This window comes from Hemicordylus capensis, chromosome 1, assembly GCF_027244095.1.
Source record: "Hemicordylus capensis ecotype Gifberg chromosome 1, rHemCap1.1.pri, whole genome shotgun sequence".
Lineage (NCBI taxonomy): Eukaryota > Metazoa > Chordata > Lepidosauria > Squamata > Cordylidae > Hemicordylus > Hemicordylus capensis.
This window is the reverse complement of record NC_069657.1, coordinates 240,294,498-240,321,253: the sequence shown is the minus strand read 5'-3', so window position 1 is coordinate 240,321,253 and position 26,756 is coordinate 240,294,498. Positions and strand designations below refer to the sequence as shown.

Genomic DNA, 26,756 nt, shown 5'->3' with positions numbered 1-26,756 from the left:
AACTGGTTGAAAGACAGGAAACAGAGGGTAGGTATAAATGGAGAGTTTTCACAATGGAGGGAAGTAAGAAGCGGGGTCCCCCAGGGATCTGTACTGGGACCGGTGCTTTTTAATTTATTCATAAATGATCTAGAAGCAGGGGCAAGCAGCGATGTGGCCAAATTTGCAGATGATACCAAACTCTTCCGGGTAGTGAAATCCCAAACTGATTGTGAGCAGCTCCAAAAGGATCTCTCCAAACTGGGGGAGTGGGCGACAAAATGGCAAATGCGGTTCAATGTTAGCAAGTGTAAAGTGATGCACATTGGGACGAAAACCCCCAACTTCAAGTATATGCTGATGGGATCCGAGCTGTCGGTGACGGACCAGGAGAGGGATCTTGGGAACGTGGTGGACAGCTCGTTGAAAGTGTCGACCCAATGTGTGGCAGCTGTGAAAAAGGCCAATTCCATGCTAGGGATCATTAGGAAGGGGATTGAAAATAAAACGGCTAACGTTATAATGCCCTTATACAAAACTATGGTGCGACCACACTTGGAGTACTGCGTACAATTCTGGTCACCACATCTTTAAAAGGACATTGTTGAACTGGAGAAGGTACAGAAAAGGGCAACCAAGATGATCAGGGGCCTAGAGCACCTTTCTTACACTTGGAGTACTGCGTACAATTCTGGTCACCACATCTTTTTAGTTTAGAAAAAAGACGACTGCGGGGAGACATGATAGAGGTCTATAAAATCATGCATGGTGTGGAGAGAGAGAGATTCTTTTCCCTCTCACACAACACTAGAACCAGGGGTCACTCCATGAAATTGATTGCCAGGAGGTCTAGGACCAACAAACGGAAGTACTTTTTCACACAACGCGTGATCCACTTGTGGAAGTCTCTGCCACAGGACATGGTGACAGCCAACAACCTTGATGGCTTTAAGAGGGGTTTGGATGACTTCATGGAGGAGAGGTCTATCAATGGCTGCTAGTCGGAGGGCTGTGGGCCACCTCCAGCATCAGGGGCAGGGTGCTTCTGAGTACCAGTTGCAGGGGAGTAATGGCAGGAGAGAGGGCACGCCCTCAACTCCTGTCTGTGGCTTCCAACGGCATCTGGTGGGCCACTGTGTGAAACAGGATGCTGGACTAGATGGGCCTTGGGCCTGATCCAGCAGGGCTGTTCTTATGTTGGAATGTAAGTGGATTCTAAGGCATGCCACTGAAAATCACTAGTCCTGCAGCAGCTATTTAGTTAATAAGACATGCAGTGCAATCCCACACAACTATTCAGAAGTCAATCATACTAACATCAGCAGGACTTACTCCTTGGTAAGTGTGCACAGGACTTCAGCCTTAGTATTTTACATTGATGTCCCCAAAAGAGAAGCTATTTAACCCAGTGAAATCAGCCTAACAGTTGTGTAGACAATGAAATAACTGCAAAGGCTTAAAAGAAACTTTAAGAACTCCAGGCTGGCTGTTTTTACTTATAAGCAAACCATTTGCTAGGCATGAAGGTATAAATATTCTACGATATTGATCTATTAATAAAAATGGGGGTGAAACCGAGATAATGGAGACTTAACTTTCAAGAGAATGTAGAAGTACAAACTTTTAACCTTTTTGACTGATAAATAATTACATTAAGTGAAACAAAAGGCCACCCAGAATGTTTTAAAATATAAGGGGTTTTTGGTGTGTGTGTTTTAAGAAGACAACACACATAGAATTCAGTTTGTATACTGATGGAACTCAGTGGGTTGGATCCCAAGAATGACTTGTACAAACAAAAGAAAAACTGTTTGGGGGCAAATTTTTGCCAATCCCAATCCCTTCATCAAGCCTCAGAAGCAGATTTCCAGGGAGCAGAGGCTGCTAAGTGCAAGGAGGGATAGGCAAAAGTCTCCCCTCCCTGCTTGACTGCCAGAACCTCTTCCGCTTGTGCAAGTCACATTACATAATGGTCACATTCTGTGGCAATATTCAAAATAAGTTTACAGCTTAATACCATAGCTACATTGTGAAAGAAGAGCACTTCAGTCACCTCACATCTTTACTAAAACAGTTCCAAGCCCCATTTACTATTGTAAATAGCATTTAATAAAAACACCAGTGTGAAAACTTTGCAATAAATGGCTTCCTCTAGGCTCTGTGGAAACTTCTGTGTGCTCCCATAAGAATTCTATTTTTTGTTAGAAACCATTTGACAAAAATTATTACTTTAAAAAAATCAGGACTAAATCAAAACTTTTTGTTAATACCTATAGGGTTCACAAAGGTTCGGTTCACAAATGCAATGGAATTTGCATTGATAGTCCTTTGTAAAATTGTATCAATGAGATAATGAAGCAGTCTGGTTAGAAAGGATTACTTGTTACAAGCATTTGATTTACCAGATAATTATGCATTTCTGATACAAAATGTTTGAAGTTTTCTGAAATAGCCCTCCGACTAGTAGGGCTATACGTTGATAGACCTCTCCTCCAAGACAATTTGGTTTTGCCAGCTTTAAAAGAAAACACCTAAGACCAAAAGGATCAAATTACTTTAAATGGACTGTAAATTCAGCTGAGATGCCCAAGAAGCATAAAAAGAAGTCTGAGCTTTTAAAAAAACAGAAACAAACTATTTTACTAGGAAGTAAGTAAGTAAGTTTATTATTACGGTCCAAGACCAGAAACTATTTTACTAAACAAACAGATGGCACAGTTTGTTTCTAATATCCCCTAAAGAAGAGTGGTTTCACTCAAAACACTGGAATTGGATACTTTTTAAAAAAATATTTAGGATACCCACTGTTGCCAAAGGATTTGTAAGATCCTTGTCCTTTGAAGATCAATGCTACCACAAACCTTATGATGAACAAACCATAGATCTCTTATGTGACTCTTCTCCCCACAAGGTTGCATCTCTATATACAGCTATAACGAGGCCTTATGAATCAAGCTCTTCTTATGAATAATTTTTAAAAAATTATATTGAGGTACTAAACAAATATTATAAATATTGAGTTCTATTTCCTTCCTTTTTTTGTCTTAGAAAGTCTGTAATTTAACCAGCAAGCCGCATTCACTTTTGTGACATGCAAATTCAAGCACATTAACAGATACTAAAACATCCCATTCCCAAGCCTTCACAGATTTACTCCGGATCAGGAAGACAAACATTACCATACAGGTCTAAATATTCCAATTTTTTATAACCAAATGAATGTCAACTTGTTCATTTAACTCATCTAGGTTCTTAAATGCCATCAGTGTTTAGGTTTGATATGCAAAAGAAATACTGGACTTACTGTGAAGGGTTCTTTCTCCTCTGAAGTAGGAGGTCACAGCTCACAATGGGTCGTCTTCCGCTCCTTGCTCCAGATAGACAGGAAGTCTCAGGTGTTTTAGATAGGTAAGGTCCGTCCCCTTCTCCCAGCATGCCCAGGTGTAGCTCCTCAGTTCTGACTGTCATACCTCGTGGTTGGACTGTCCCCGTCCCGTCCACGGTGCCATTACTTGGCTTGATTGCTCAACTTAAGGACATTGCAGAACTATATATTAGCATGCAAGGGATGAAGACTAGAGGAAAGAATTCCTGAGACCTTAGGGAAGTTAGTAACAGAGATTGAATTACGTCAGAATTGCATTCTATTGAGGACCTATGTCTTGGATCCACAGGTGGGCCGTGTGACCTCCTACTTCAGAGGAGAAAGAACCCTTCATGGTAAGTCCAATGTTTTTTTCTCCCTCGAAGTAGGACGTTACAGCTCACAATGGGACCTACCAAAGCAGTACAGGTACCCAGGGGAGGGGAGGGGATCCCTCTCAGTTATGCACCACCTGCTGCAGTACTGTCCTCTCAAAGGCTGCCTGCTCTGAGACCAGGGAGTAAATTTTGTAATGTTTAAGAAACGGAGATGCAGATGACCACATGGCCACACGACAGATCTCCCCTAGTGGTGCCTGCACTGTGAATGCCGCTGAAGCAGCTGCACTTCGTGTAGAGTGTGCCATGATAACTTGTGGCACTTGAATCAACAGAGCCTGGTAGGCTGTGGCGATGCATGCCCTCAGCCAGCGAGCCAAGGTCATCTTAGAGACCTTGGTCCCCAGGGACCTGGCATGGAACGACAAAAACGGCCTCGGACCACCTCAGATCTTTGGTCCTCCGGATGTATATGCGCAGAGCCCTGCGAACATCCAGGGTGTGCCATTTCTGTTCTAGTGGGTGCTTGGGGCTGGGGCAGAAGGACTTTAAGACCAGAGCCTGGGACCGATGGAAGACAGAGTTAATTTGGGGTATGAAGGTAGGGTCCATCTTAAGGACCACCGCATCTGGTTAGAAAACACAAAGCTCCTTTCGGACTGATAGCGCCCCCAGTTTCGACACCCTACGTGCGGAGGTGATCGCTGCTAGAAAGAGAGCCTTGTACGATAGGTACTTTAGCGGAACGGATGACAGTGGTTCAAAGGGTGCGCTCGTGAGGGCATTTAGAACCTTATTGAGGTTCCATGAGGGGAAGTTTAGAACCTTATTGAGGTTCCATGAGATGATGAACTGGGGGTGGGGAGATATTGGTAGCCCGCCATAGAAAACATGACAGATGGAGGTGAAGGGTCATACCCCCAGCACTCCTCAGCTTGAGGACCGATGCCAGGGCGGATGCTTGCTGTTTCAGTGTATTGGGTTTTAGACCCTGGTCCAGGCCGCCTGAAGGAAGGCCAGCACTTGTGGGACCCTGGCCGAACCTGGATCGATCCCCTTGTGCTTTGCCCATCTGAGGAAGGCAGCCCAGGTTGTCTGATAAATCCTATTAGTGCTCTGGCGCCTGGCGGCCAGAATTGTATCCTGCACTGACCTAGAATATCCCTTTTTGGCTAACTGTGCGCGCTCAAACTCCAAGTGTGTAGCTGGAGCCACGCTGGGTCTGGGTGAAGTAACGGCCCCTGTGACAGCAAGTTCCGCCGCGGGGGGAAAGGCCATGGATCTGCAATCAAGAGAAGCACCAGATCGGCAAACCATGGACGCCTTGGCCAAAGGGGCCCTGGAAGATGGGTCCCTGCCCACCTGAGGCTCCCGTGGGGACCACTCTTTGCTGTAGAGGAATCTCTCACCCACTAGAATGATCTGTGCCCTTCTCTGACGAGTCTTGCCACCAACTGAGGAATGAGGCCTATTGGGGGAAAGGAGTACAGGAGACCTTGCAGCCAAGGGTCGTTCAGGGCATCTGTGTCCTCCGCGAGGTAGTGGTGGAACCTCGTGGAGAAGCGGGGAGGTTTTGTGTTCTCTGGTGATGCAAACAGATCCACCTGGGGGCTCCCCAGCCTGTTCTGGATCTGTCTGAACACCTCGGGATGGAGCGCCCACTCCGAAAGGTCCACTGTCTGGCGAATGAGCCAGTCCGCCTGGACATTGGAAATGCCGCTCAGGTGTTCTGCCCTGATTGACTGCAGATGGGACTCTGCCCACTGAAAGAGGACATTGGATTCCTCCATCAATGACCTGGATCTGGTTCTGCCCTGCCGGTTCACATGGGCCTTGGCCGTCATATTGTCGGTCCTGACCAACACGTGCCATCCCTGGAGGGCTCCTGTGAAGTGGTACATGGCCAGCCTGATGGCTCTCAGCTCTAGCCAGTTGATACTGTGCTGAGCCTCCTCCGAGGACCAGATGCCCTGTGCCATACGCCCCTTGCAATGCGCCCCCCATTGCGACAGGCTGGCGTTGGTAGTGACAGGGATCCTGTCGGGTTCCCTCAAGGGGTTCCCTTTCTCCAGATTTGGGGAGAGCCACCAGAGAAAGGACTGTCACACCTACTGTGAAAAAGGTAACAGTAGCCTGGTGCGGTTGGTGATCTCGTCCTAGAAGGGTAGCAGCACCCATTGTAAAGGGTGTGCGTGCCACCTTGCCCATTGCAGACATTCTATGTATACGATCATGGACCCCAGAAGCTGTGCTAGTGTCATGACCTCCATCTGCGCACGGTGTAGGAGAGGCTGGATCTGGTCACGTATCTTCTCCCTCCTGTCTATAGGAAGGGAGATGGTTGCTGCCTCGGTGTCGAACCAGGCCCCCAGATGCTGTAGGGCCTGGGAAGGGTGAAGCTGGCTCTTGGTCTCGTTCACTAGGAACCCGTGGGCTTGGAGCAGCTGGTGGACCCTCTGGACATCCATGCACGCCCACTGTCGGGATTGCACTCGAATTAAAATTTCGTCCAGAAACGCATGGACCCTTAGTCCCTCCAACCTCATGTAGCTCACCAGGGCGGCCAGCACCTTGATGAAGACACTCGGGGCTGAGGAAAGCCCGAAAGGTAGGGCCTTGTACTGAAAGTGTTTTTGGTTGTAGCAGATCCTGAGAAACCTCCTGTGGGCAGGGGCAGTGAGTATGTGGAGATATGCCTCTTTCAGATCTATGGAGGCCAAGAAGTCGCCAGGAATGACTGCCTCCCTGATGGAGTGAAGGGACTCTATCCAGAAGCGCCGCTTCCGAATGTAGCGATTCAAACGCCTGAGGTTCAGGACTGCCCGTCAGGAGCCGTCACTCTTGGGTACCAAGAACAAAATGGAGTTAACGCCACAACGTAATTTGGTCGGTGGCACTGGCTCTATGGCCTGAATCCTTAACAGGTGGTCTATGGCCTGCTTCATCCGTAAGTGTTTGTCCTTGTTCCTGAACCTTGGAGAGACTATGAGCTGTTCCCATGGCCAGCAGGTGAGCTCCAGGCAGTAGCCCAACTCCACTATATTCAATACCCACAAGTCCTGTGTGGATGTTGCCCACCTGGTGGTGAAGTGCTGCAGCCTGCCCCCAATCTGAAGATAGTCAATTCTGCTTTCGGTTCTGCTGGCCTCCTGTCTGGGGGGTGGAGAAACGCTGTTGTCTTGGACCCGATCTGCCTTTCTGGTTCCAGTGGTTGTTGGTCCCCCACTGGGGCTGGCCCTGGGATCAATATGGTCGTTGGTCCCGAGTGCTAGAACTCCGTTTGTAGGAATGAAAGGAGTGTCTGTTATTGCGAAAGGACCTACGTGTGTCCCTGCGCCTCGCGGGCATGGCCTTCTTTTTGTCCTGTGTCTCCACCAAAACCTCGTCAGTGACTTCCCAAAGAGATTGCCCCTGTTGAAGGGGGTGAAGGCCAAATATGACTTAGATTTCACATCCACCTGCCAGCTCTTGAGCCAGAGCGATCTGCATACCACCACATTAGCCGCCATTGCCCCAGAAGAGGCCTGAATCAAGTCCAGGCTTGCATCTGCCATGAAGGCAGCTGCCTTAGCGAGCTTATTGAGGCCCTGCCTGAGCACCGTCTGACCAGGCTCAAGCTTGTTAAGGAGGTCCTTAACCCACAATACCAAGGCTCGGGCCGTGACGGAGGTGGACGCCGAGGCTTGGATGGAGTTGGCCGACACCTCGTGAGTCTTGCGCAGAAGGGCGTCCGCTTTTCTATCCTCTGGGCCTTTAAGTTGTTCATCCTCTTCTCTATTCAAGATTGCCTATGACACTAGGGCCACTACAGGTGGGTCTATCTTTGGTACCGCGATCTCCGCCATAGCCGCATCAGGGAGGATATAAAACCTCTTGGGAAAGGAGCTCGCGAGTCTGATGGCCGCAAGGTTAGCCCATTTGGCCTGCATTGTGTTCCAGAAGAGCGTCGGGAAGGGAACCACAGGAAACTGGTGGCTAGTTATGGGGAAAACGTCCTGTGCAAGCCGGCCCGAGACGTCTTGTGCCTCCAGCTATGGAACTGCAGCGTTTATGGCTCTTTTGGCCTTGGACAGCATCACCTCATAGGTCTCCTGGGAGAACAATCTCAGGATGGGGCTTGGGTTCTGAGGGGCCTACTCCCCCAAGAGCTCCCCATCTTCCTTGTTAGAGACCTCAGCCTCACTCTAATCCCCAGTGCCAGTCTCCTTGGGTGCCGCTGGAGAGGGAGGTGTCACCCCTCTGCTAGCGCCAGGTTGATTGCCACTGGCCCTTTACCTGCTGGTGGCGGCGCCCCCCAAAGGTGTGTCTGTACCTTACCATGTGGGTACGGGGCAATGCCCTCTCTGGGCTGTCCTCGGAGGATGATGAATGGGACCTGGTCCACGACCTCCCGGCTGTAAACTGAGGTGAATAACCCTGGGGAAGCCTCGAGACTCTCCTCATCTCTCTGGCCACCGCCTCATTAACCGAACATGAGAGTGCTTTGGCATTCGCCTGCATTTCTCTAGCCATCATGTCCATTGAGCTCTCTCCTGCAGCTGCTCAATCCCCGAACGCAACACTCACCTGGCACCAAGTGGGGAGCGAAGCGGCCTCATACCTGGGTTCGTGGTGACCCACCTGACCTGGTGTTGCGGGTTGACCTGGGAGCAGGGTGCCCTTGGTGGCATGGCATCATCCTGGCATGGGCTCTGTGCCCAGGCATATGAGGCATGGGGAGTGATCTATGGACTTCGCCCAGCCGCCCACTATCACCGGAGGCGAGGGTGAGAGGTCTCACCCGATAACCAATGCCCGTCTGGGGAAAGGATTGCCAGTCCCATCATGCGTGTATAAGTGTACTCCAGCCTCAGTTGGTCCTCCTGAGAGTGCCCATAGGTTGCTCCCTGGTCTGGATTGAGCAGATTTGCTCTGGGGATTGGCTGGAGGCTGGGTGCCTCGCCCTGGCACTGCAGTGCCAAACAGCTGAAAGGCGGGGGGAGCCACCTCACCACCTTCTCTCTCTATAGGATGCAGCAGGCCAGTAGGTGGCGCCGCTGTGCTCCCCACCACTCGCACAGGGATGGCTGCAATGGTGGAGCTCCCTGCCGAGGGGAGCCTGGCGGAGGCAGCCCACTCGGGAGAGGCCTGGGTGGCCGCGATGGGAGTGGGTCCCACCAGGGGGAGGTCAGCGTCATCGGCCATGGCCGCGGCCTGCCGCATGGTGGCGGGTCTAGTCCCGGTAGCAGTGAGCTCCACAGGGGCAGCGGTGAGCTCCACAGGGGCAGTCGCCAAGGCAGTAGCTTGGCGGGCGACGGTCTCCATCGGGCAGTGCCTGTCGGAGGCAGCGCTGGAGGAGGCCACAATGGCGGCAGCCTCTGCAGAGGCAAGAACTCTGTCAGTCGCTATGGCGGCAGCCGAAATGGCGACGTTCGGGAGCGCTCCGCATACCCACTGAAACCCTGTAAAGGGTGGGCATGGGTGGTCGGGGGTGCTGCTACCCCAACCCCCCGTTCTAATGTGCTCTGGAGTGGGTGGAATCAAGGGAGCGAAAGGAAGAGACCCGGTTCCTCCCGCCTGCCATGTGCGTCCCCAGGTCTCCCAGCTGCTGCAGCGAGTCGCTGCAATAAGAATTCTCTCACTCTGTCTCAAAGCAGCCAAAGCCAAGTGCAACTTCCCCCCAACTTTCTTCCCTTGAGGGGGTTCCTTCACTTCTTTTCCTGGCCACATGGTTCAGGAGAAGAGGAATGGTGCCGCCTCTTGTGGGCCTTTTTCTTGGAAGCCCTCTGTTCCTCCCCCTGCCCCGTGCGCTCTGAGAGGAATTCCAGTAGGGAATCCCCTGCCTGAGCAAGATCCATGCAATTAGTAAAGGGAAGCTCACCTAAGAAGGAAAAAGGTAGAAAGTTGATCTGGGCAGGAGCCTGCCCAAAAGCGTCTAATCAAGAGCGAAGACAGGAAGGAACTGGGGAACTACACCTGGGCATGCTGGGAGAAGGGGACGGACCTTACCTATCTAAAACACCTGAGACTTCCTGTCTATCTGGAGCAAGGAGCGGAAGACTACCCATTGTGAGCTGTGACCAGGGTGGATTTGATTTAAATCAAACTGATTTAAATCATGATTTAAATCACTAGCAGGGTGGATAAAAATTAAAAAAATCCAATGTAAATCAAAAAAATCCAATTTAAATCAAAAAAATCGGATTTTTTTGATTTAAATTGGATTTTTTTGATTTAAATCGGATTTTTTTTTATTTTTATCCACCCTGCTAGTGATTTAAATCGTGATTTAAATCAGTTTGATTTAAATCAAATCCACCCTGGCTGTGACCTCCTACTTCGAGGGAGAAACTATGTTTTATTATTACAAAAATAATATACATAGCACAAAAACACTTTAATTCCTTTCAAAATTTAGTTACTTTTATTTGGCACCTAAAATCATGATGGGCAGTTTTGGATATAGAATGCCCTCAGTTCAGTCCTCAGCATCTGCATTTCAAAAACCTTAAGTAGCAGACTGGAGAAGACATCAACTTGAAACCTTGGAAAGCTGCTTCAATTCAGCATAATACAAGGATGGATGAACCAATATGAAACAGCATCTTGCTGCAGTCAAGTCATCATCTGGGTGGCTAACAATTCATATATATATATATATATATATATATATATATATATATATATATAACACAAAAGCTTGAGTGATGGGTCTGACAAGTTACTCATCTGAAAATAGAAATATGTGGGCAGAATGGCTACAACAACCTTTGCTATTAAACTATCTTAATGTCTAGATAAGTCTTCCAGCAAGCTGAGTTACATACTACCTCAGAAATAAATTTTATTTCTCACTCAGTCAAGTAAAACCTTAACATTCTATAAATATCTATCTATTCACTACATTTGCTAAATATAAAAACATGACACACAAATATCTTTGTATCAATTTCTAGAACACTATATTCACATGCAATTGAACCAAAAAGATAGTAAACATTAAGGTCACGGCAATCCCTACATGGAAGTAAGCCCCAACAAACACAGCAGGAATTATGGCCCCCCAAATATGAATAGGATCCACCTAAATATTGCTATTCAGCCCTAAAACAATTATTAACTTTCTTTTGTTTTAATACAATTTCCCCCCCAGAATATATTTCAAGCTATTTTCTCCAAACCTAGACTACACTTTCCTTTCAAAGATAAATCAATGGATGACTGTGCATTGTACGTACATGAGAAGAAATATCAGTCATGTTACTATTTTAAAAAATACATACACAACCAAAATGAAAATGCATTTAACATTTCAACTCACTAACAATGCCAACCAGATAAATCCCATTACCCAGGAAGGGAACCCTTTAATATCAACTATGAAATTTAAATAAGACCATAAGAGGGGAGTGGCAATCTCAACAAGTTATCTTTTATTGTCCCTCATTTCAAGTATCACTAAACAAAGAGACAAACACAGGAAGCACAGCTGCAAATCACTATTTAGCAATGAAGTCTTTATATGTGATTTGCTACCCATATTCAGTATATATATATGCATATATGTATCAGATCTTCTCAAAGCCATTTCTATAGCATCAGTACCCACCTGTCTCCTAAACGTGACCAAGCCCAACACTGCAAACTCCCCAAATTAATTCTATAGAATATTTCATCCCACAGATTAGGTACTCTGATTACTTCACAATAAAGGGGGAGGGGCCACGCAGATTATTTATTTATTTATCAAATTTGTACACCGCCCCAAACTTTTGTCTCTGGGAGATTATCAATAGCATAAAACAAGTTAAAAACATTTTTTTTAATACTTAAAACAGTTTAACAATGTTTTTAAAACCCAGAGATTAAAACCTAAAAAAATTTAGGAAGCTGAGAATGCTTGGGTGAAAAGATGTGTTTTCAGCTGTTTTTTTTTTTTTTAATTGCCAGAGATGGAGAGGATCCACAATCCCAGGGCAGCGACCGAGAAGGCCCATCTCTCTGCAGCCACAAAATGAGTTGGCGGTAACTGGAGAGGGACCTCCTCTGATGACCTCAATGGGCAGTGGGGCTCGTAGTGAAGAAGACGCTCTCTTAAACACCCAGGGCCTAAGCCTTTTAGGGCTTTATCCTCTCTAATAAAACGCTTGGTGTCCATCCGTGGAGGGACACCAAGCGTGCGTTTGTGCCTGGCTTGTTCTGGGCATGCGCGAAGCGCATGCCCAGAACAGAGCCAGGGAGACACGACCGCCAGCACCCGGCAGCCATCTTCGGCGGCCAGAAGCGGCCGCCCCGAAGAAGCCAGGAAAGCAGTGGCGGGGGACACTGACCGAGGCGGCGGCAAAGCTGCCGCCTCAGCCAGAGGACGCGGCGCGGCCAAGGCGGCGGCGGAGTCATGGCCGCGGCCTGGCCGCCGAAGCCGGGCGGGGGGAGGAGGCGGCGGGGGAAGCCGGCTGAGGTGGTGGCGGAGCCGCCGCCGAAGCCGGGCGAGGGGAACTTTGGGGCCCGACTTCCCCGCACTACAGCCCGACTTCCGCGCACCCCCCCTCCACATGAACAAGGGCCAACATGGCCCAGGAAAATGCCACCGCGGCGGCCGCCGCCATCCGCCCTCCCAGGAGCCCAGTCCCACCTTCCCTGCTCCACCACACATGAACAAGGGCCAACATGGCCCAGGAAAATGCCTCCGCGGCCGCCGCCGCCACCAGCCGCCCACCCAGCTGCCCGAGACCTCCTTACCCGAAGAAGAACCAACCCAGACCAGCGAGGAAAAAGGAGCTCACGAAAAGAGCTCCTCTCTCAGCAAAGACACTGCCCAGACTGCCGCTATGGACGCAATAGGCGTCCTTTACCCCCAATGCAACAGTCTGGGAAGAGGCTTGGCCGAGAAAGGAGCTCTGCTTGCGAGCTCCTTTCTCCTTCGCATTCAAAACAGTAAGTAAAGTTGCCGGGTGGGGGGTGGAGCGCAAGACTCTTCTGGGCAGGGGAGAGGGGGAAGGGGGGAGGGCAAGTGGGGGAGGGGGGAGGGCAATAGGGAGTGGGGGGAGGGCAAGAGGGAGTGGGGCAGGGAGGAGGAGGGAGGGGCAAGAGGGAGTGGGTCAGGGAGGAGGGGCAAGAGGGAGTGGAGAAGGGCAGGAGGGAGTGGGCCAAGAAGGAGGGGGTCAGGGGGGAGGGGGAGGGCAAGAGGGAATGGGGCAGGGAGGAGGGCAATGGGGAGTGGGGGAGGGCAAGAGGGAGTAGGGCAGGGGGAGGGCAAGAAGGAGTGGGGCAGGGGTGAAGAGGGAGTGGGTCAGGGTGGAGGGGCAAGAGGGAGTGGGGCATGGGGAGGGGAGAGGGCAAGAGGGAGTGGGGCAAGAGGGAGTGGGTCGGGGGGAGGGCAAGAGGGAGTGGGGCAGGAGGAGGGGAAAGGGCAAGAGGGAGTTAGGCAGGGGGAGGGGGAAGGGAAGGGCAAGAGGGAGTGGGGTGGCAGGAGGGACTGGGGCAGGAGGCTGACAGGAAGGGGAGGGTGCAAGGGGGGTGGGAGGGGGAGGAAGAGAGGCCAGAGTGTGGGGCAGGAGGGAGGGTGGGACAGGAGAGACAAACAAACACACACGCACACACACACACACACACACAAAGGAAAAAGAGATGAAGAACACATAAAGGGGGGTAAAAAGGCTAGCGCCCGTTATTATAATGGGCTTAAAAATACTAGTAAGTTATAACTAGCACTTCATATTTTGTCCGGAAACCTATTGGCAGCCAGTATAGCTCCATCAGTAAAGGAGTAACGTGGTCTCTCCAAGAGGACCCAGACACAAACCTGGCTGCCGCATTCTGAACCAACTGAAGTTTCCAGACTACGTACAGCTTAAGCTTTACATAAAAGCGAACTTGGTCATATAAAATAATAAACTGTTGAAACATAGAACAGAACCATAACACCTAAGTTCATCCATTACATAAAACAGAGGGCTCCATGCATTGTAATAATATAAAATTTAATTCAATCCAACCCCATATCTCGCTTCTCAACATTTCTTATCCTAGTCTTATTAGCCAGAAAACAGTACTTCGCCACGTTATAAGATACTGCATGCCAACGGTCTGTCAAAAGGAATTCCAGATAGAACTATTCAGAACAACTGGGGAATGCTGTTAAAAAAGGACTTATATATCTCTCCCACAAAGTTTGATAAAACTGGCAATTCAAGATAACATGGGCCGTTGACTCCACTTTCCCAGAACCACAAGGGCAGACACGCTCCTTATAGGGGATCTCACAGTATCTCCCCTCCCAGACAGCCATTTCTAAGGCATTGCACCGGGCCAGCGTCAGAGCCCTCCGGAAACTAGGTACTAATATTTTATTAAGGTATCTTGCTGGGCCCAAACAGTGATGTTTGATTACTTAAATAGGTGTCAACCCCTATCAGGCTTCTGTCCATCTGATTCTCCATATCCATAATGTGTTGGTGCAGACATGATCTCGCTCTCTCATAGCCCAAGACAACCAAAGCATCACTGGAGAAATCATAGTAATTCAACCCCTTCTCCACATAAGATTTCCACCTAAAGCTATATGTATCATTCAACACTAAGGGCAAGGGCAGAGCCACCATTGGGCAAACGGGTTCAAAGAACCCGGGCCGCCACCAATCAGGGACCGTGGGCGCAGCCCCAGACACGCCCCCCCCCCGCCTCTGACATTAGATGTGGGAGCATTATTTCAGTCTCAAACAGGGCCATGTGGCCCCGTTTGGAGCCGAAATCAGCCCATACTGCATCAGCAAGTGTCTTAAAGGCAGGGAGAGCCACTCCTGGTATTGCTGCCAAAGCTGCGGGGCCAATCGATCTCCCTCCAAAACAGGGCTGCGCGGCCCCGTTTAGGAGAGAGATGAGCCCATGCTGCATTGGCAGTGTGGCCGCTTTAAGGCAAAGATAGTCACTCCGGCCCATGCTGCCCAATGCAGCATGGGCCAATCTCCCGTGTGGCCCTATTTGCGAGGGAGACCACATCCCAGGGTGGATTTGATTTAAATCAAACTGATTTAAATCACGATTTAAATCACGATTTAAATCACTAGCAGGGTGGATAAAAATCAATGATTTTAAAAAAAAATCAAAAAAATCGGATTTTTAAATTTAAATCGGATTTTTTTGATCTAAATCAGATTTTTTTGATTTTTTTTGAAAAAATCATTGATTTTTATCCACCCTGCTAGTGATTTAAATCGTGATTTAAATCACGATTTAAATCAGTTTGATTTAAATCAAATCCACCCTGCCACATCCTCCACATCTGACGTCAAGACACGGGGTGTGGATAGCCAGGGGGCCGCAGCAGCCGCACACGGGCCACCACCAAGCTCCCTACGCTCCTGACTAAGGGTGCTAGTCCTACTGGCTGAAAAATCAACTTTAGCCAATATTCAAATATTACGAGCCAAACACTTGCCTCCACCCGAATCCAGCCAGCTTCCAATTGTAGAAATGCATTGGGGAGACCTCAGTGTATTTGTAACACACTGCTCAAAAACTTTGATTGGATTGCCTCCAGCCTGGCAAGGTTAGAATAGATACCTAGCTGCACTCCGTAAAGGGGTAACGGCCGGATTTTGGCCGAAAAAAGTTTAAGGATAGCCGGACAAACTGTGCACCTTGCCTCCTATGAAAGGAGTTAATGGTGGCTGCTGCCCTCGAGGCATTTTGCATTATATATTCCTTGTGCACATTCCTCCTAGTACTGGTCTGAAAGACTATACCCAAATACTTAAACTGTGATACCTGTTCAAGTCTATGTCCATTCAACATCCAACACTGCTTCTTAGGTTTGTTGGCAAAAGCCATCACCTTGGTCTTTTCATAATTTATGGTGATCGCCTGTGAATCACAGAAGGACACCAAAGCATTAAGGGCTCTCTTGAGGCCAATTGGGGTCCATGAGAAAATCACCGCGTCATCCGCATATACAGTGAGGGAAATAAGTATTTTATCCCCTGCTGATTTTGTCCGTTTGCCCTCTGACACAGAAATGACCAGGCTATAATTGGAATGGTAGGTTTATGGTAGCTGTGAGAGACAGAATAACAACAAACAAACCCTCAAAAGCCCAGTGCCTAAAAGTCAGTGATGGATTTGCATTGTAGTGAGGGAAATAAGTATTCGATCCCCTATCAACCAGCAAGATTTCAGGATCCCAGGTATCTTTTCACTATATGCAGGTAACGAGCTGAGATGAGGAACAACCTCTGTAAGGGAATGCTCCTAATCCCAGCTTGTTACAGTACCTGTATAAAAGACACTTGTCCATAGAAGCAAGCAATCACTCAGCTTCCAAACTCACCACCATGCCCAAGACCAAAGAGCTGTCAAAGGATGTCAGGGACAAGGTTGTAGACCTGCACAAGGCTGGACTGGGCTACAAGACTATCGCCAAGCAGCTTGGTGAGAAGGTGACTACAGTTGGCACGATAACTCGCAAATGGAAGAAACACAAAATAACTGTCAATCTCCCTCGGTCTGGGGCTCCATGCAAGATCTCACCTCGTGGAGTTGCAATGATCATGAGAACGGTAACAAAGCAGCCCAGAACTACACGGGGGGAACTTGTCAATGATCTCAGGGCAGCTGGAACCATAGTCACCAAGAAAACAATTGGTAACACACTACGCCGTGAAGGACTGAAATCTTGCAGTGCCCGCAAGGTCCCCCTGCTCAAGGCAGCACATGTACAGGCCCGTCTGCAGTTTGCCAATGCACATCTGAATGATCCAGAGGAGAACTGGGCGAAAGTGTTGTGGTCAGATGAGACCAAAATCGAGCTCTTTGGCATCAACTCAACTCGCCGTGTGTGGAGGAGGAGGAATGCTGCCTATGAGCCCAAGAACACCATCCCCAACGTCAAACATGGAGGTGGACGCATTATGCTTTGGGGGTGTTTTTCTGCTAAGGGGACAGGACACCTTCACCGCATCGAAGGGACGATGGACGGGACCATGTACCGTCAGATCTTGGGTGAGCACCTCCTTCCCTCAGTCAGGGCATTGAGAATGGGTCGTGGATGGGTATTCCAGCATGACAATGACCCAAAACACACAGCCAAGGCAACAAAGGAGTGACTCAAGAAGAAGCACATGAAGGTCCTGGAGTGGCCCAGCCAGTCTCCAGACCTTAATCCCATAGAAAATCTGTGGAGGGAGCTGAAGGTTCGGGTTGCCAAACATCAGCCTCGAAACCTTTCTGACTTGGAGAGGATCTGCAAAGAGGAGTGGGACAACATCCCTCCTGGGTTGTGTGCAAACCTGGTGGCCAACTACAAGAAACGTCTGACCTCTGTGATTGCCAACAAGGGTTTTGCCACCAAGTACTAAGACATCTTTTGTGAAGGGATGGAATACTTATTTCCCTCACTACAATGCAAATCCATCGCTGACTTTTGGGCACTGGGCTTTTGAGGGTTTGTTTGTTGATATTCTGTCTCTCACAGCTACCATAAACCTACCATTCCAATTATAGCCTGGTCATTTCTGTGTCAGAGGGCAAATGGACAAAATCAGCAGGGGATCAAATACTTATTTCCCTCACTGTAGGAGTATATTCAAGTGTCTGTTGGCCAGTTTAGAGGGGTGAAAATCCTAGTTATTCATCTGAGTAATTAAGTTATTAATATAGAAATTGAATAACATTGGGGCAAAAATACACCCCTGCCTAACCCTTCTACTCGTTCTGATTTCATTTGTAAGATGCCCTTTGTTACTGCAACACACCCTTATTCTTGAATTTTCATGCATCTTAATTATTAAGAGTAACAACCGCCTATCCATGGATGATCTTACCAATTTTCCCCACAGTATTTCCCTTGAGATTAAATCAAATGCATACTTAAAATCTACGAACGCAACATATAATGTAGAATTTGACTTTCCTGTATATTTCTCGGCTAAAAGTTGAACTACCAAGGCTGGATCCGCTACCAAATGACCTGCCCTGAAACCATTTTGCTCCTCTGCTAGGTTTTTTTCTGTGTCAAGCCAATCTACCAGACGATTATACAAATGTCTAGTGTACATCTTACTCACTATGCTAAGAAGACTGATAGGGCGGTAATTCCCTGGCAGCTTCCGATCATCCTTCTTCTATATGGGGACCACAACTCCCCAATCTTTTGGTACACATGCTGTCCTGTCAATATAAGAAAACAATGCTGCCAATACAGGCCAGGGTCCACCATTCCAAATTGCAAGATATTACCTCCGCCGATATATAATCGGCACCAGGTGCTTTTCCTGGTTTTAATTGTTTGACAAGTGAAGCAATTTCTGCACACAATACCAATGGCCATTCAGTTAAGGTGTCAGCATTTAGCTGTGGAACCTCAACATTTACTTCCAATTTCCTATACAACTTCCAAAAATGCTCTTCCCAGGCTGCTGCTGCTATTTGACAATCAGACCTTAAAGGACGCCTGCTCTGTTGTGCAATAATATGCCAGAATAAAGATGAATTTTTAAGTTGAGCAGCCTCTATTAATTGATTCCACACAACTCCATCCGCTTCCCTCTTTTAAGTTTTCAGTAGCTGTTTATAATGGCTGCCGCATTCTGAACCAACTGAAGTTTCCAGACTACATACAAAGGCAGCCCCACGTAGAGCACATTACAGAAGTCCAGTCTGGAGGTTACCAACAGATGTACCACTGTTTTGAGGTCACTGATCTTGAGAAACGGGTGCAGCTGGCATATCAGCCGAAGCCGATGGGAAGCACCTCTGGCCACCAACTCAACCTGAGAAACCAGGGAGAGGTGTGAATCCAGAAGTACTTCCAGACTGTGAACCTGTTCCTTTTGGCGAAGTGTGACCCCATCTAGAACAGGTAGATCAAAATTGTCTCTAGAATTCTGACCCCGCACAATAAGTAGCTCCGTCTTATCCAGATTCAGCTTCAGTTTATTCTCCCTCATCCAGCCCATTACTGCTTCCAGACAGGCATTTAGGGAAGATATGTCAGCTCCTGAAGAAGTTGACATGGAGAAGTAGATCTGGGTGTCATCAGCGTACTGGTAACACCCAGCTCCAAATCCCCTGATGATCTCTCCCAGCAATTTCTTGTAGATGTTAAAAAGATTTGGAGAAAGTACAGAACCTTGAGGGCCAACAGCTGCCCAGAGACGCATGTTTGGGCAGGATATAAATTTAATAAATAAAATAAATACACATACTTAAACTCAGATTTCAAAGAGCAACAATCTCCAGTCAACACCATCTGGAATCTATCCGAGAGATAGGAGCGGAACCACTGTAAAACAGTGCCTCCCACCCCCAACACCCTCAGACATTCCAGAAGAATACTATGGTCAATAGTATCGAAAGCCGCCAAGAGATCCCAAAGGACCAACAGAGTCACACCTCCTCTGTCAATTCCCAATTGGAGATCATCCATCAGACCGACCAAGGCAGTCTCCACCCCATAGCCCACCCAAAAACCAGTTTGAAATGGGTCTAGATAATCAGTTTCCTCCAAGACTGCCTGGAGCGGTCAATACCACTTGATTATTATAGGTCAATACTGCAGATATAGCCACCAGATTCATCACACCAGGCTACATTAAGTCACATCCTCACCACCTGACTCTATAATGTGGTAGAAAGGGTTCAACCCACACCATGCACAGGAGCTGTGGAGAGTAGAGCTCAAATGCCCAATCAGCTATGAAACTCAATGGGTGATTCTGGGCCAGTCCCTTATCTCTCAGCCTAATCTATCTCACAGGGTTGTTGTGAGAATAAACATGACCGTGTATACTGCTCTGGACTCCTTGGAGGAAGAGCAGAATATAAACATAAAGCAAAAAACACAGATACACCAGCAGCACATGCTGGAACTCCCTAAGAAAATCTAGTACAACGTAGCACAATAAGGAGCCTGATCCAGATGGAACTGCCACAGAATTTAATTATTCCATTGATTAAATCCACAGTGGATTCCATTTCATCTCAAAATCTCCAAACATTCTTTCCCCCACTGGAATTCAGAGGCCACCAAGGTGTGCATGTGTGCATGCACTCACACAGAATTTGATGTCCGCTCAGTTAATTTTAGATCCTGCTCAGGTTTAATCAGGAAGGTCCCACTCTGATGGGCACACACTGCCTTGATACTGCCACCCAGAACAAAACTCATTCTACACACAGATGAAAAAAATTAGGACACTGGAGGCCACGCATTTCATACTGCCTGCTCCTCTCTTAAAAGTAAATGAGACAACTGACATTTGGTGCAGAATTATTTCATTAGCAGATTCGTTGTGCATAGCAAAATGTCAATCGCCAATGTAAACTTTCAAGGGTGTATGGACTCACACAACATAAGAGCTTTATGCACCTATGCTCTCAGAACATCAGTAGTTTAATCCTGCTGTAATGCACAGCAGTTCTTTAACTGTCTGCACTGCCAACCCTGGCTGAAATAAAAAAGGGATGTAGCATGGCTTTACCAGAGCAAGAGGAGGATTCAGCCACTTGCCCCCACCTGTTCATGGTTTACTTTAGTAACCCTCCCTCCCACTTCGTAGGATTTTTGCAGCAATTGGATCCTGAAACCCAGGTGTACCACCGTCACATCTAGTTTCAGTCTCACTGAGGAGTAAATCGAATTGGCAGCGGAGACAATACAAACGCGAAGTAGTGTACTACTGAAGTAAATTGCTGCAGTTTGGGATCCTAGGCGCTAATGTGCTCTAAATATTAGTGTCAACAATATAGTATATGTGAGTGAGAGAGAAAACGACTTCTGTCAAATTATGGAGGACCGTATACAAAGCTTCCACGTGCTTTTCCACGTGACTCTCACCCTAACCTCCTTTCTCCAACTTCTTCTGGATGCTCTAGTTAGAAAGCTGCCACCCATGCTCCCGGGGCACTTTAAGATCTCCCCTCCCTTTTCCAAGCCAAGGCGTCTCTGGGATTCGGAATGATTCCCTCCCCCCCCCCCGCGCTCCCGCCACGTCACGCCCCTCCCCTCCCTCCCCACGGGGCGCGCGAGCAACACTTTCCCTCCGAACCTCCAACCCTCCCCTCTCGCATTCCAAGGCCATCCCTCCCCCCTCCATTGGCCTCCTCCCAAGCCCCGCCCCTCCTCCTCCAGTCCTTTCACGCTTCGCCGCCGTTAAGTCACTGTTAAAAACTCTACGACTCTCCGGGAGGGAGGACAGGTCTGTGTTCGCCCGCGCGCTGGAGGAGGAGCGGGGGCCGAAGGCGACTCTGCAAGAAAACCAACTGTCTCCCCTCAGGAACCGTCACGCCAAGCGACCCACGTCCGCCTCCCCGCCCAGGCACCGACTTGCCTACCTACTCTCTGTCGGTCTGCTCGCTGGCTACCGCTTTCCTTTTTTCCTCTTCCCTCCCTCACCCCACCGTAGCCAACTTCTCCTCAGCAGCAGCAGCAGCAGCAGCCGCCGCTCTTCAACAGTCGCTCACCTCCAAGCAGCCGCCTCAGGAGCCGAACAAGCGGCAGCCAGCGTAGTTGAGGCGGAGGGGGTGGGGGCTCCGCTGGGAGTCGGTTGACCAATCGGAAGCCGAGTGGGCGGTCCTATGCAAATACACAGCCGCGGCGGGTCTGTTTCTCCTTCTTGCGGAGGCGGGCGCTTGCTTTCCCCCAGTCTCGGGATCTTATTCAAACAGTGGCACTCACAACTTTTTGAAACTGAGCCCTCCGTTTTTGAGTGTGTGTGTGTATATCCCACCACCAACCCCAACCATTTGTTCCCCTTGTGAAAGCACGTGCAGAAAGTACAACTCCGGCGCAGAACAACTAACCTCTTGCAGCCGCAGGCGAGGATCTGTGCCTCGTGGCACTTAAAAACCCGGCCATTAGAAGAAAGGGGGGGGGGGGGCTATTAGGAACTGGGTGCGGGGCCGTGTTCTTCGAACCCTTTCGCTCAGTTATATTTTCCTAATTCTAAAATCAATCAAACACATTCATAAGTGTGCTCAGGGTCAGTAATGGGGATGGATAACTGAAAATGTAAAATTAAACAATATGAACTTTGTTGCTGGAGAAGACTTTCGAGTATACCATGGGAAGCCAGGGAAACAAACAAATGGATCATAGAACAAATCAATCCAGAATTTTCACTTCAGGCACAAATGACCAGGCTCAAACTATCATACTTTGGACACATTATGCAAAGATCCAGATCCCTTGAGAAGTCCATAATGGTGGGAAAAGTTGAGGGAACAAGAAGACGACGATCAGCAGCAAGGTGGATGGACTCGATTACGCCAGCAATGAATGCACCACTGAGAGACCTTAAAAGCCAAGTTGAAGACGGATCATCCTGGAGAGAATCTTATCTATGTGGTCGCTAAAAGTCGACATCAACTTAACAGCACTTAATCAATCAATATGATGCAATGCATCAGTCACAATAAAAGATTGCCTATCATGGTGTTTACACAAGATAGACCTGCTGCTGCGAGGGGCTTGTAGATCACCTGTGTGAGACAGCAAATAAGACAGACGACCTCAAAAATAACATGTGGTGGTTCTTCATTCTACAAAGAGGATGAGAATGAATTATAATTGGGGGGGGGAGAGACAGAGGAGATGTCTGGACCACCTGCTCGGACTGCTAATCACTGTACTCCAAAATCTGAGTCCTGAGCTGAGCACCTGAGATTTGGCGATATGTTATTAAAAATCTTTTTTTTACTGAAGAATACACACATTAAATAGAAACTGAATGACAAAAACAGAGCAACTCTTTCCAAAGTCATTCTTCAATCAAATGGAATATGCTCCTAAAACCATTAAGGAATGCTAGGCATCCTGGGCCATCATGGAATGGAGTTTTGCTTTTTACTTGAGTCAGGTTGGAGAAAATTCTCCCACGTGGGAAGCTTCTTACTAGCATAACTATTAGAGGAGAGCTGGTCTTGTGGTGGCAAGCATGACTTGTCCCCATGGCTGGGCAGGGTCTGCCCTGGTTGCATCTGAATGGGAGACTTGATGTGGGAGCACTGCAAGATAGTCCCCTCAGGGGATGAAGCCGCTCTGGGAAGAGCAAAAGGTTTCAAGTTCCCTCCCTGGCAGCATCTCCAAGATAAGGCTGAGAGGAACTCCTGCCTGCAACCTTGGAGAAGCCGCTGCCAGTCTGTGAAGACAATACTGAGCTAGATAGACCAATGGTCTGACTCAGTATATGGCAGTTTCCTGTGTTCCTATATACCACTCCAAAGTTGTGTCTCTGGGCAGTTTACAATAAAATAACCTAAATTAAAACTTTAAAACAATGACAGATTCTGTAAATCTAATTAAAAGGCTGGATGAATAAATGTTTTAACAGCCCTTTTAAAAGCTATCAGAGATGGGGGTGCTCTAATTTCTGCGAGTGCATTCAAAAGCCTCCAGGTGGTAACAGAGAAGGCCCCTGCCTAAGTAGCCACCAGACGAGCTGGTGGCAACTGCAGACAGAGCTCCCTAGATGATGTCAACAGGCTGTGGGGTCAGAGACAGTCTTACCCCTGGACTTTAGAGCCCAAGTCCAGGGCCTCCGCATCCCGCGGCGGGGGGGGGGATCCTTTTTAGTCTGACCTGGGTGGTGTGGTTGCCCTGCTGCAGCCAGCCTGCCCTGCTCTGCACTGAGCAGCCAAGTGTGATTGTGACCTGCACTGGGTGCTTTGAAGACAGAGCGGGGAGAAATAAATATGTGGGATAGGAATATGTTAAGTTGCATGTTGAAATGTTTCTGCTGATGCATATTTGCATAAATCTACCTGGTTTATATTCTTACATCCTTGAGAGTTCAGTTGCTGTTTGTGTCCTCAAGAAGCCAAAAACACTGCATGTGCCATGGTGTTTGTGTGTGTAGGGGGACGATGCTTAATTTTCGTGGGGGGGCTCCAACCTCTTTGTGGGGCTCATAACGGAGAAAGTCCTCTCTTAAATTCCCCAGGCCTAAGCAGAGGTGCATTTCCAAATGATCTGGGGGCCTCCCCATAGCCCCACCACCCCAATTCTGCTGCCCCACCACCCCACTGCTATTTCCCCTCACTGCTGGAGGATGGGGGGTGAGCAGAGCAGGCCACAGCCACCCCTCCCCCTATGGCAGCGGCTGGGCCTCCTTGGCCAGTGTGCCTGCTCAGTGTGAGTATAGTATTTTGCATGCCCGTGATGTCACAGGTATGCGGAGCACCATACTTAAACAGTGCCAGTGCACCGGCCGAGGAGGCCCACCTGTGCAGGTGCGCTGGCTGAGGAGGCCCAGCCACCACCACAGAGGGAGGGGTGGCTGTGGCCTGCTCTGCTCACCCTCCACCAGTGGTGAGGCAGCAGAATTGGGGTGATGGGGCTATGGTGAGGCCCCCAGATCCTGGAGGCCACTCAGGAGGAAGGAGCAGTGGTGGGGAAAGGTATGGTATCTTTTAAAAAATAATTAGTGGGGGATCTTAAGCAGGGGGCGGGGGGGCATCAGGGGGCAGGGGCCCTTCAGGTCTGGGCACCAAAATTACCTGGGCCTAAGCAGAGTAGGGCAAACCTCTTGACTACTTGTCCAGAGTTGATGTAAGTTGCGCTCTTGTCACTTTCACCAAGCAATTGCTGCCAATCTTTAATAGCAATAGCAACAGCACTTTACATTTATATACCGCTTTATAGCCGGAGCTCTCTAAGTGGTTTACAATGATTTAGCATAACCTTAGTGGGGGGTATTCTTTACCTTCCTTCTTTCACAACGGTCAGATTTAACTTCAAATTCAGAAGATTTAATGGAAAACTGATGTGCTAATAAGGCACAGTCTTCTGTGGAAACCAAATTTGTAAATCTTCCCATGCAGAGTATGATACTTTGGGTTTTTTGGGAGAACTTATAATAAACCTCAGGTGAAAGTATGCAAAACAGGCTAGAAAGTAAACATTTTAATTTCATGGTGCTTGGCTGAAATTCCCATCTGAGTTTGTGTACAATCAATCATCTATGGTGGATGAAATGATTCTTCTCCACATGGATGGTACTTAAGTTCCAATTTTTCCAGTGCCTTCTTGAAGATGGATTGGTATGCCCCATCACTGTTTTGGACATACTTTAGAGAACAAGATAATGCTTCCATTTCTTCCATACCTTCAGTTAAGTCTGTTTAAGGTGATTGTAGGATATTAATAAGCTCCAACAGGCACTGGAACAAGAGGAAGGTGGAGCCCCTTGAGCCCCTGGTGGCGCAGTGGTAAAACTGCCGCCCTGTAACCAGAAGGTTACAAGTTCGATCCTGACCAGGGGCTCAAGGTTGACTCAACCTTCCATCCTTCCGAGGTCGGTAAAATGAGTACCCAGAATGTTGGGGACAATATTCTAAATCATTGTAAACCGCTTAGAGAGCTCCGGCTATAAAGCGGTATATAAATGTAAGTGCTATTGCTATTAATAAAGGATAAAGCAGTGGGGGTAGTCACCATTTCATATGCAGGTCTCATATGAAGTTTGTGCACTTTTTTAAAAAAAGTGTGGAACATGTTAATGGTAAAATCTGTAGGAGTAGCTTCAGGGTTGGTGTCACTGGGCAGCTGCTGGTGGCCCATGACCATAAGAAAAGAACACCTCTATATGACAAAGCAACTCTCTTGGGGCCCACCCAGGTAGGTGATCACCTTTTGGACAGAGGTATCATGGTGATGAGCAAGATTACAAACTAAAAAAATAGGATTATGCCCCCAACTTGCATTAGTAAATGTATTTTCTGGGGTCAATACAGATGTGACATCAAAAAAATTAATTGTATATATGGTAACTGCTGCTAGGTTAGCTATAGCCAAACACTGGAAACATCAAACCATGTTGATGGATATCTGGTATAAGAACTTTTGGCACATCATGATCTCAGAAAAGCAAACCCATATTATTCAGCCCCGTACAAAATAATGCTTTTTATGCAATTTGGACAGATTTTATTCTTTACACTAATTGGTAAAATTATGGTTGTTTTCCTGCCCTAGACAATATTCGAATTTGGATGGATTGATGGATCTGTGTTTGTTGTATTAGATTTTGCAATTTGTGTTTGAACCAATGTTTGTTTGTTTTTTAAAGTTCATTAAAGGAAAAATGAAAAAGAAGTTTCTTTACTACACTGCCTGCCCACACATATACCTAAAGCAGCCATTTAGGGTAAGAAAAACTACAAATAATTATATCGAGTTTCCTTCCATAGCTGCCCAGAGGCGACTTTGACTTGCAGCAAGTAACACAGCAAGTGCAAGCCTGCTTAGAAAATGATCCAGACAAGATTGTCTTTTAATTACTCATGTCTGCTATATCCAAAGAATTACTTTTTTAAAAACTTCTAGGATGAAACTACATTCCTTAATGAAGTTATGCATGTGTGATCATTTTGCAAAAGCTTGTAAGACTCACATCATTTAACCTGTATGGCAACAGCCATGAAGGTAGGGGAGTTTTGCTGCAACATTACAATCAGCTTGCACATTTGACAGCTTCTTCTCATAATCATGATTGTAATTAGGTTTTTAAATTGAATTAAGACAACAAAAAGGTTTTGGAGAAAAAAAGAAAAAGGCAGCATGATATCATTAAGTGTAGGACAAAATGACTTAAATTAAAATTATCAGGTGGAGCTTCTAAACTGGGGCAACAATTCAACTACTGGTTCCCTTTTCCCAGAGTAAAATATTAAACCATGTATAAAATAGTGCATATTAAAGTCACAGTTAAGCATATGCTAAGACTGAAAATAGTATATTTCAATCTTAGTGTGGACTTAAGTCACTGACCTTACAGATCTGTGCTATGAGCCCTTGTGACATATAGAAGGCTGGAGAAGACTATTAAAACAGATTCTCTCTCGCACACATGCACACACCATATTAAGAACTCCCAATATGTGCACACTTAAGTAACACAAACAAAAGTAATTTCACTTTCTAGCATGTTTATATGCCAACACCCTAGTTGATTAGATTTTTTAAAATGCAAAATATTCAAATCCCTAAAAAACAGCTTGATGTACAATAATCGTGATGTAATTAGACTAACTGAAGTGTGCCATTGGTTTTTTTTTTTTTTTTAAGGCCTTATTTTTGTACTTCACTGAAACAGCAAGCATCT

At 47.5% G+C, this 26,756-nt stretch overlaps 1 protein-coding gene across 9 annotated transcripts in view; it reads right to left on the bottom strand.

Moving 5' to 3' along the window:
* Nucleotides 1-21,185, bottom strand: part of LOC128339524 (KAT8 regulatory NSL complex subunit 1-like protein) — a 108,318-nt gene extending 87,133 nt beyond the window's left edge. For 5 of the 9 annotated variants that reach the window (XR_008313070.1, XR_008313071.1, XR_008313069.1 and 2 more), the window contains exon 1: nt 20,989-21,107. The gene's annotated coding sequence lies outside the window, so the exon portion shown is untranslated. The other 4 variants (XM_053283598.1, XM_053283599.1, XM_053283600.1 and 1 more) reach the window with 4 other exon arrangements.
* Nucleotides 21,186-26,756: the final 5,571 nt, after the last annotated feature.